General features: G+C 35.7%; 1 non-coding gene across 1 annotated transcript; it reads left to right on the forward strand.

Annotated features, from left to right (window-relative positions):
* The first annotated feature begins 1,631 nt into the window (after positions 1-1,631).
* On the forward strand, positions 1,632-1,738 carry LOC141716467 (small nucleolar RNA R71). Its single transcript, XR_012573176.1, has one exon. It is a non-coding gene; the product is annotated as a small nucleolar RNA R71 (small nucleolar RNA).
* The last annotated feature ends 9,184 nt before the right edge of the window (positions 1,739-10,922 follow it).

Genomic DNA, 10,922 nt, shown 5'->3' on the forward strand with positions numbered 1-10,922 from the left:
ATAAAAACATAAAGTTCGTAATTTTGAATTAATTTCTGAAACGCAATTTATACCCGCTTTTAGCAATTAAACGAATCGACACGTCGGTGAAATTAATCCCGAAAATTTCCAAAATAATTTTAAAATTCTCGAAATATTTCAAACTTCAATAAATATGAGTTTCATAATTTTTGAAGAATTCTAGAATTAAATACAGATTTTACAAGTAAATATAATCAGAAAATCATACAGGGTTAGATAATTGATGAAATATTGGTTTCTAAACTTTATAAAATCTCAAAAATAATTATTGTAATTATAGAACCATAAAAACAATTTTAGAGACATTTCATATATTTATGCAAATAAATTTGCACTAAATCCACTTTTTGAAAGTGAAAACAATTCAATACGACTCCATAACTAACCACGCGGACAACCCGGTACACTATAAATCATACATCAATAATCAAGCAACCCATAGTGGTCAAAACCAATACACATATTTTATTTATTTAATAATTTCCATAATAATCACCTATTTAAATAATTCAAAAACACACGAGTCGTTATACCTCCAGAAACTTAGCAAATTGTTTATCCAACTTCTGCTTCTGTAGCCTTTTAGGAAAAGGGGGTGGAGGATAGATCTGTTTCTCCCCTTTATTACCCTCAGGAGGAGTGTGTTCCACAGTAGTCTTCCTTGGTTCCACCTCTTCTTCCTTCTGCACTTCTTCTTCAGCCACAATCTCATTTTCTGGAATTGGCAAGGGTGCAGACGCACCTACATTCTGAACAGAATTTTCAGACTCTTCATCTTGCTGAATTTAGGGACTTGCGACCCTTCCAGACCTTAAGGTGATGGCGTTCACCTATTCTTCAAATTCCCTCTCGCCTGGATTGGCTTCTGTATCACTAGGAAGTGTTCGTGGTGGTCGATTCAATAAGGCGTTAGCAATTTGCCCTATTTGATTCTCCAGATTCTGGATAGAAACAGCCTGGCTTTGGCATATAAGAGCCTGATTTTTACACATAAGACGCAACTCCTCTAATTCAGATTTTTCAGTCGAAGATAGACCTGCACCTCCAAGAGTTTGTTGTTGAAGTTGAAGTTGTTGTCTTGGTGCGAATCGTTGCTGAAAACCAGGAAGATTGAATTGATCATTTCCAAACTGCAGGAACGGCTGTTGCATCGCATTCTGATTGTTGCTCCATCTGAAGTTAGGACGATTCCAGTTGTCAGGATGATAAGTGTCTGGAACTGGTTGCTGCGATCTCTGAAAATTGCTCACAAACTGAGCTGATTTACTAGATATAGTGTATTGCTCCGTCGCATGTGAACCTGCACATAGCTCACAAACATTGGTTATCTGATTAACACCATAGTTAGCCAGAGAATCGATCTTCATAGATAACTCCTTTAGTTAAGCAGTGATAGCCGTAGTTGTATCCCCTTCAAGAACTTCTGCTACCTTGCCCTGTGGTAATCTCTGTGTTGGATACTGATATTCATTAGCAGCCATCAGTTTAATTAGATCGTACGCTTCCTCACAGCTCATTGCCCATAATGCTCCACCTGATGCTGCGTCGAGCATGGGTTTTGACTATGTCCCAACCAGTTATAAAAATAATTAATGATCATACAATTAGGAATTCCATGATGAGGAAACTTCCTAAGCATCTCCTTGTAGCGCTCCCAAGCTACATATAAAGATTCTTCTGATTGCTGCGCAAATTGAGTAGTAGCATTTCTGATTGCAGCTGTCTTTGCCATATGGGAGAATTTAGTGACAAACTTTTGAGCAAGATCTTCCCAAGTAGTAATCAAACGGTAGAGAGTGTAACCAGCTCTTAGCTTTGTCCCTCAGAGAGAATGTGAATAGTCTCAGCTTCACAGCATCTTCAGAAATACCGTTGAACTTGAAGGTGTCGCAAATCTCAATGAAATCCCTAATGTGCATATTGGGATCTTGCGTTGGAGAACCCCCAAACTGGATTGAATTCTGCACCCATTGAATTATGCCAGGCTTGATCTCAAAGGTATTAGCTGTGATAGCTGGCTTGACAATGCTAGATTGAATGTCATTGATCTTGTGTTGAGAAAAATCCATCAAGTCTTTCATTCGTGCCGCTGGATCTCCCATTGCAACGAGTACCTGAAACACAAAAAGTAAAATGTGAAAGTCAAAGAGTTCGAGTCAGTGAACTTTAACGACCATTGATGAAAAGCACATAAACTAAACAATTAACAACACCGAGTCCCCGACAGTGGCGCCAAAAACTTGTTAGGGAAAAAACACGTGCTAAAATTCATGCTAGTATACGCGTTCGCAAGTAGTATAAGATATAAATCAGATTTGTTCCCACAGAGACTCGTTTAGGTTAAGTTTAATTTATGCACATATGCAATAATGTATGGGTATCGCTCAATGCTAAGACAAATAACAAATTGGGTTTTGATTAAACTAAGAGATTATACTAAATAACATTAACTAAGAGAATTGAGGTTGAATTACTATATATGACAAACATGGGATCCTAACTTCATTAAATACTTCATTCAATAGCCTTTTTGTTCTTAACCTTGGCATGTAATGGTGATGACACTAATCAGATAACACGAGACTAGTAAACACCAACTTTTATTGTACGAATACCCTACTACCAAGCATCCACAAAAGAGATATAAGTTGAATAGACACCAATTATGCTTAGTCCTTATATGTCTATAAGAATTGAAAACATTAACAGTTTAATGCGCAAGTTATCTGTCGTAATTACATAGGGCAAGTAAGATGGTTAAAATTACCTATGAATCATGCATAACAAATACATGAACCTATGCTAGCATGGCAAGTTCTAAACCTCTATATTAACTGTCGCTTCAATAGAGATTAACACGCTATATTATATATTAGCTATGCACATAAGATGAATAAGCACAACCAATACTAGGATATCAATCAATCACCACACACCAAGATATTAAAACAAATTAACTATAGAAATCCACATATAAATCCGTTAGAACCCCACGATAACGATTAGTTCATAAACGAACTCATCATCATCATGGGTTCCAATGAAAGCATGATAATAAACTATATAAGAGTACTAGGGTTCAAAGACAAATTGAAAACAAGCATCCAAGTATTAACTATATTGAAGAAAACAAGAGTCTTCTTCTACGTAGCCTTCTCATGCTCTCTAGGTCTTCTTATTGCTCTCCCAGGCCTCCTTGTTAAAAACATCTTTTTATGGGTATATATAGGCTTCAGGATGACCAGGACTCTCAAAATCTTCTATTTCGACTAAAATCAGGATTCTGGGGCAGAAACCGGGCGCGGCCGCGCGGCCTTCAGGCGCGGCTGCGCTGACATTCTGGAATTTTTCTGAAAAATCTTCTTTTGGCCATATCTTGATTTCTGCTCGTCAGAATTAGGCGATTCAACTACCCACGTGAAACTAACGAGATTCTCTACAACTTGAGAATATCCTAGGCTTCCAAGTCTGATATTTTTTCAGCATAATTCTTTGAAAATCTTTTTTTTTCCTTTAACTGATGTTTGAAATGCAATAACGTAAAAACATATCAAAAATACCAATAACTTGAGTCATGAACAACAACTTAAGCCTGAAATGAAGCGTTCCAAGTAGATATAAAATCCACTTATCAATCACCGGCTGTAATCTGTAGCGTTATAAAATGATTTTGAGTAATGATTTGGTTAAAAAGTTTTGATTTGAATAATGATGCCATGATGCCATATATCTTGTTCCATGATATTATTATGCTTTTCTGATATGATTTCTGCCATTGAATTGCGATGAATGTCTGCTTTCACGCTATCTTGATCCTTGATTCTTGAAAGCCCAAACCTTTCTTCAAAACCTTTGTATAGCCAAAGATAAAAATCTGCCACCTAGAAATTTAAAAGTAGAATGCCTCAAATTTTTCTATTGTTATTATTGTTGCTTTATAGAAATGCTATGTAGTTACATGCTGAGCTTTTGTGCTCATTTATTATTGTGCTCATTTATATGAACCACGAGAAGGATAAGTTGTTTGGAAAAGAAATTAAGGCTCAAAAGGATAATAAAGGAATATACAAAGTTGCTCACGTATCTAAAATTTTTAGTGTTATGGAATTGAAACACGAGATTCTTCATGAAGCGCATAACTCAAGATTATCCATTCACCATGGAAGTACAAAAATGTAAAAGGAATTAAAAGAAAGTTATTGGTGGCCAAATATGAAAAAGGAAGATTGTGAAATGGATAAGTAAATGCTATACGTGCCAGAAAGTAAAAATAGAACATCAGCGACCAAGTGGATTGCTTCAACCACTAGACATACCCAAACGGAAATGGGAGCTTATCGCGATGAATTTCGTGGTAAGATTACCAAAGACTAAGTCTAATCATGACGCAATATGGGTAATAATAGATCGATTGACAAAGTCATCGCATTTCTTGCATATCAGTGAAATATTCTTATTGGAAATTTTAGTTAAGATATATATGGATGAAATCGTGATGCGTCACGGAGTTCCAGTATCTATTGTATCTGGTAGAGATCCAAAATTTAAGTCAAGATCTTGGAGACAATTTCATGATCATTTGGAAGCTAAATTGAAAAATGAGTACGACATATCATCCGCAGAACATCGGATAAAGCGAAAGGACTATTCAAACAATCGATGGTATGTTGCGAACTCGTGCATTGGATTTCAAAGAGAATTAAGACGACCTTTTTCCGTTGATTGAATTCTCTTATCAAAATAGTTATCACGCAATTATCGACATGCCGCCTTACGAGGCATTGTATGGAAGAAAGTGCAGATCCCCTAACTACTGGGACGAAGTTGGCGAACACAAATTATTAGCCCGTAGTTGATGCAACAGACGAAAGAGAAAATGGATGTGATTCCAAAAGCTGATTGCTGCTCAAGATCGACAGAAGAAAGATGCAGATCAAAATAAGTGTTATTCCCCAACATTAAAACAATAATTACAGAAGGGGGGTTGAATGTAATTTTCGCCTCTTTTTGAGATTTATAAAAATGTTCTTAATCAATATATATATAAGTGTTTTGATTTGCAAAGTGTGGAATAAAGAATTAAGTAAATCAAACACAAAGTAATAAAAACACAAGTCTTTAAAACTTTCAGGTGGATTTGAATGTATCCAATATATATATATATGGATTTGAGAACTCTGTGAAGCTCAAATTGGCTCACAGCTGCTTTACAAGTTGAACAAATAAACTACAGAGAAATTCTTGACAAGTACAGCTTTTTCTATTTCTCTTCTAAATGTGTTTGCTTAGTTGTTTGTTCTACTAGCTACACTTGGTATATATATCACCTAGTTTACATGGTAATAAGATAGGATAATAAAACAAAACCTATCAAGTCTAACTCCATGTTGCTTCATTACTCTATTCCAACATCTTTAAATATCTTCATAATAGCATGGAAATGGTAATGCTTCTTTGTTCTCAATTTCCTGCTAAACAGGCTGCCACATTCCTTTTTGTAAACACCCAATGCATGTGACTGTGTTATCACTGTCAACAGATATTTAAATTGATCATCTGTCGGGTACATGCTTGTTATCCGTCGGGTAGCTTGTTGATCATCCGTCGGGTAGCTTTGTTGATCATCTGTCGGGTAGCTATTTGACACTTGACTCCATTTCATTTATGCAGAATTGCAAGATATCTCATATTTAAAATTAATCAACATCTTCTATATATCTACTAGTAGTCAACATGACTCATATGCTCCTACAGAATCTACACAAAGTTGTTTGTAGAAATGTGCTACAATACTTATTTTTACATAAGCTACTCACTCGATGGATGTCAAATCATCATCCGTCGGGACTATATTGAATCATTCGTCGAGACTATATTTGATCATCTGTTGAGTGCTATAAAATACACTAAGTTGAATCTACTAAGGTGTTTTGTATGATTTATCATCAAGTTCACAACATATTCCTAACAATCTCCCCCAATTTATGTCTACTGGAATTGTAGCCATAAATTAAGAGAAACTTGATGATAACAAAATACTTCTAAAAATATAGATTGAAAATAGTAGATAAAACTGATAAGTGCTGCAATATTTACTGAAAATTGAACAATGCAAAGTATACAAAGAATAGCTCACAATCATTATCAAGGTGCTCCTCTAGTCTGAGCAGATAAGTCTATTTCCTTGATTGTCTAGGTTTCTTCCTAAGCCTCCTGTTATTCTCTTATGTTTGGTTTTGGAGTTGTCTATGGAATTCAAGTTCATCAGCTTCTGAGAGATCTAGCATTCCTTGCATTTTCAATGGTCTCATTGCTAGAGATACTCAATTGGTCCTCCAATCTAAAAAATGTTCTAACTCCCTTTTCATCCCTGAATTCCATCAACCAGTAAGGCCTCAAATGCACTCTCTTTCATGTGAAGGGAATAGATAGAGTTTTTGGAAGTGCATCTTTGGCTCTATTACTCCTCAGTTCCTCAATCTTCTTTAGAACTAATCTTCTAGTAGTAACATGGTACCCAAAGTTCTTATAGAATGATGAGTAGATCTTTATTAGAACAGATTGGCTTTCTAGAAAGATCCTGTGAAGTGGTCATATGATCTCTTTTCCTCCCTTGTATTTGAATACCAGTCTTTCAGGGAGATGTCTGTGAACATCAATTCCTCTAACTTCTTCCAGTTCATCTAAGTAGAGGTTAATGTCAGAAAACTCTTTGATGTCATAGATGTACAACATATCTCCTTTATTCACTGTGAATTTAGATTTGACTAGGGTCTTGGATTTGAGAATCACTGGTTTCACTTTCTTGCTAGCTTTTCTTTGTCTTCTTTGTCTTGAAGATGGGAAAGTTTAGCTCATGAATGGGCAAACAATCCCAGTCCACTAGCTCATCCTTAGGAGTTATAGGCTCACCATGTATATTCCTAGTTGGATCCACCACCTTGAATTCTTCAAATACCACTGAGCGTTTTGATGCTTGAGTTGTAGTTGTGGACTTTTTAGGAATATTGTCTTCCATTTCTTCATCATTAAAGTCCAATTTTCTCTTGGAATGGAGCTTGTATCTGAATCTTCTTTTCTGCTGTGGTTCTTCTTGCACTTTCTGATCCTTAGGTTCAGCAATTACAGTTGGTTGTGCAGGAATTTCTGTTGTGGTTTTTACATCTTGAAGCTTGGCCAAGACAGCAGCTTGCTTCTTCTTTTGTTTAAGCTTTTTAGCATCCAGAGCAACTTGCTTCTTTTCTTGCCTGATCCTTTCTTTCTCTTCCTTCTTGGCTTCCACAAATATGGGGTGACCAACCACCACACAAATTTCCTTACCATTTCTGTAAATCTTGGCTAGTCTTCTTTTGAGTGCTGAATCAGCTGGATCTTTGTAGAAGGTAATTGACCAAGCCAACAGCTTCTTTTCATCTAGCCTAGGTGTCTCATATACAGTATCCACAAGATTCTTGTCTGAAAACTTTGAATAGTTTCTTTTAGGATTCATGATGAAATCTGCTTTTGAAGATTTGATACAAGATGTTTGGCCTTTTTCCAGATAATTCATACTCATTTCATTCACAGAAATGTTCTTGACTTGATAGTGATGAATGAATGTTTTGTCTGGCTTCTGAATTGGCCCAAACTTTTGTTGAATTTCTTCATCTATCTTTCTCCATTTTTCTTTCAACTCCTTCTCAGCTGCTGCTACATCAATATTTAGCAGTTTGTTATCTATGTTTAGTTTTGCAGCTGCCAGATTTATGATGTCAATGCTATCAATGACTGGTGGCTTTGGGAAAGCAATTGCTGGCACAATCACTTTGCTGACTTCGATGTTTAGCACTTTCTGCTCCCCCTCACTCCTTGATCCCTCTTGACTGATTGGGACAATAACACTTTCTTTCTCCTCCTTTTTGTTATCAACAAGTTGAGTAGAGGAAGAGGTTTGTGCTGCCACTAGCTTTTGAAGCAAGTCTGTCTGCTGTGGTTGATGTAGATGAATAGCTGTTAAAGAAGCTTCCATAGAAGTCATTCTTTTATCCAAGGAATCCGCTTGAGTAGCAAGATCTGAGTTCTTCCTTATCTGTCTCTTAATATCAATCATAGTTGCTTCTGGAAGTTTAGCATCCAATCTTTCAGAAATGTCCTTTTTTATTTGATTAATCTCCCTTTTGATAGAAGTGACATCCTGATTGTGTTGGAAGCCTTGGATTTGTTGTAATTGAAGAGAAGCAAGGTGTGCTTGTAGGAGCTTTTTGGTGCTGGCATTGGTTGTAGATTGAAGAGCAGATTGTGTCTGACTTATGAGTTGAATGAGGGTGGTCTTGAAATAATGTTCATCACATTGCTTTGAAAATGACCAAGATGGCATACCAGATTTGGAACTAGAGCCTACTTCTCCCCTATGTCCAGTGACCTTTTACGTCCCCAATTATCGTAGAAGGGGGGGTTGAATACGATAATCACTAAATTAAATATTCTTTCGAATCTTTAGCAAATAAAATATTTAGTGCTTGGTTAGTGGTTTTGTGTTCTTGAGAGAAATAGTGTTTGGAACGATAAAAACGAGGAACACAAGATATTCGGGGAAATATATATTCATATATAAATTCTAGAGGGTGTTGCTAAACTCCAGTAAACAAATTAACCGGCTACAAACTATGAATATTAAAGTTCCTAGCTACTACAAAGATTTACAAATCAAATCCTATACAATGATCTAGCTTTTGTTTGTTTAAGGATTTAATTACCGGGTAAAGATTATAATACCCTAAGAATATATAAGAATTGAATCGGGCATTATGACGTTACTTCGGTGAGAAGTTAAACGGATAAACAAAAAGCTTGAGCTTCTCTGTATATCAATGTTGTCATTTTCACTTCTCTTTTTAGGAGATAAGATGAACAGAAAAAATGAATGGCTCAAAACTTCTGCTGTAAATTGTGTAGACTTTATCCAATAATGTGTGGCTGAGGAGAGGTACTTCTGTGGCGATCAACTATAACTTTTCTGTGGTGACAGGCTGATACAGCTCTTGATTTATGCCTTAGAAATATTTACATCACTCCTCTGTGGCGACAAGAAAAAGGAGGGAGTAGATATGCTCTGTGGCGACAGCTACACTACCAGTACAAATAACAATGATTACTAATATACTAACACCCCTGTGGCGACCACAGGGGTTACTAGTTTACTTTGTGAACCAAAACAAAACCTCTGTGCATTTGTGTGGCGACAAGGATGGACTACTAGTACATCCTTGTTTACTTAACCAAAACTTGTACACACACTTTTCTTTTGTTTATTTATTTATTTTGATTTTCTTTTTCCTTTTTTGTTTTGTTTTGTTTTCTTTTTTTGTTTTGTTTTCTATTTTCTTTTTCTTTTTTTTTTCTTTTTTTTTCTTTTTATTTAACTTTAAATTGTAACTAAATTAATTTATAAGATAAACTTATTTAAAGTTTATAAAATAAATCATTTTAAGTTTATTAAATAAATTATATTAAAGTCCAATAAATAAATTTATTTAATTTAATAATTAAACTTTGAGCTTCGTCAGTCCCCTGAGGTGTTGAGCTATATACACCGCACACCTCTTCTCGTATTTTAACATATAAATGTTCAATCGAAGTACGTTCCTCAACTTAACGATTCTTCTATAAATAATACCTAGATTCCTTTCACGAGCTGTTGATGCCTAGTGCAACTGGTCTGGTTCACAGACGACTAACTCCGATTCAGATCTTCGTATTATAGCCTTGATTACATTGTTAAGCTTGCCTCAACTTTATTGCTTCAAACACTGACTTTCAATAAATAACTGTACTTTCACTGGAATCCTTTCTTGTACTTTAGACAACGTCTTCATTAACCTCTGTCTATACCCTGTCTTCAATTCTTCATATTTTTATGCTTCGAACACTGTCTATCTTCCATCAATGCCAATACACTGAAATCTTCCGGTAGCACTTGTATACTGAATCTTCAACATTTCTGAAACCCTGAAAGTATTTAACCTTTGTTCTTCACTGAGGCATGATCATATTAATGAACTTCTTTCAGTGACATGTAGACAGACTTCAGGCTTTTTTCTAATCTTCTGATTCTTTGTATTTGCCTTGTCTTCATTCTTCTTAATTTGTTGTGTAGATGTAGTATTATTAACCTATCATGTTCTAGTGTTGTTATTGTGTTGAGTTATCACGTAACTGTTCATACAGCTACGTAGTCTCACCAACAATATCCCCCTTATTTTATTGTTAATCCTAACAAACAAATTAAATAGAGAGGATAACCCAACTAACAACTAGAAAAAGTAATGTACCAGGACTTGTAAATAATGCTATTGGTTTTCTGGATCAAATACTACATTTCCAGATTTCTTGAGTAACTGAAATGAAAGATGCTTGTTCCTCTAGCACTGAACTGATCTTCAAGTAGTTTCATCTTCATTTCCTTGGTTCTTCAAATCTCTGCTAGATAATACTTCTCAGTCTTGAAGTAATCATCAACAACTTCTTTTGCACAACCACATTTCCTGTTGAGAAGTACGTATCTTTCTTGCTTCTCCCTCTATGAGAATCAACTGCTTAAAGGAGATTACCTTTATCTACCACATCTGCCGTACAATAGGATCCGCAGATAAGAACTAATGGTACTCCCCTTTTGGAAAACAGCTTCTCCCCTTAAGAAGAATAGTGATGAACCAAACCACTTCTTCTGATTACTAGGAAATCACCTCGTGTTTACCACATCTCCCATACAATAGGATCCATAGTTACAAACAACAATGGTGTGATGTAGTGTACATGTGCTTTACCTTTTTCCTTCTTCCTTCTCTTTCTCTCCCTTAGTTAAGGAATCCTCCAAACTATTATATAAGCTTTAATCTCCCCCTTAGAGAAGGAATGTATGC

This window comes from Apium graveolens, chromosome 3 (genome assembly GCF_009905375.1).
Source record: "Apium graveolens cultivar Ventura chromosome 3, ASM990537v1, whole genome shotgun sequence".
In the NCBI taxonomy this organism is placed as follows: domain Eukaryota; kingdom Viridiplantae; phylum Streptophyta; class Magnoliopsida; order Apiales; family Apiaceae; genus Apium; species Apium graveolens.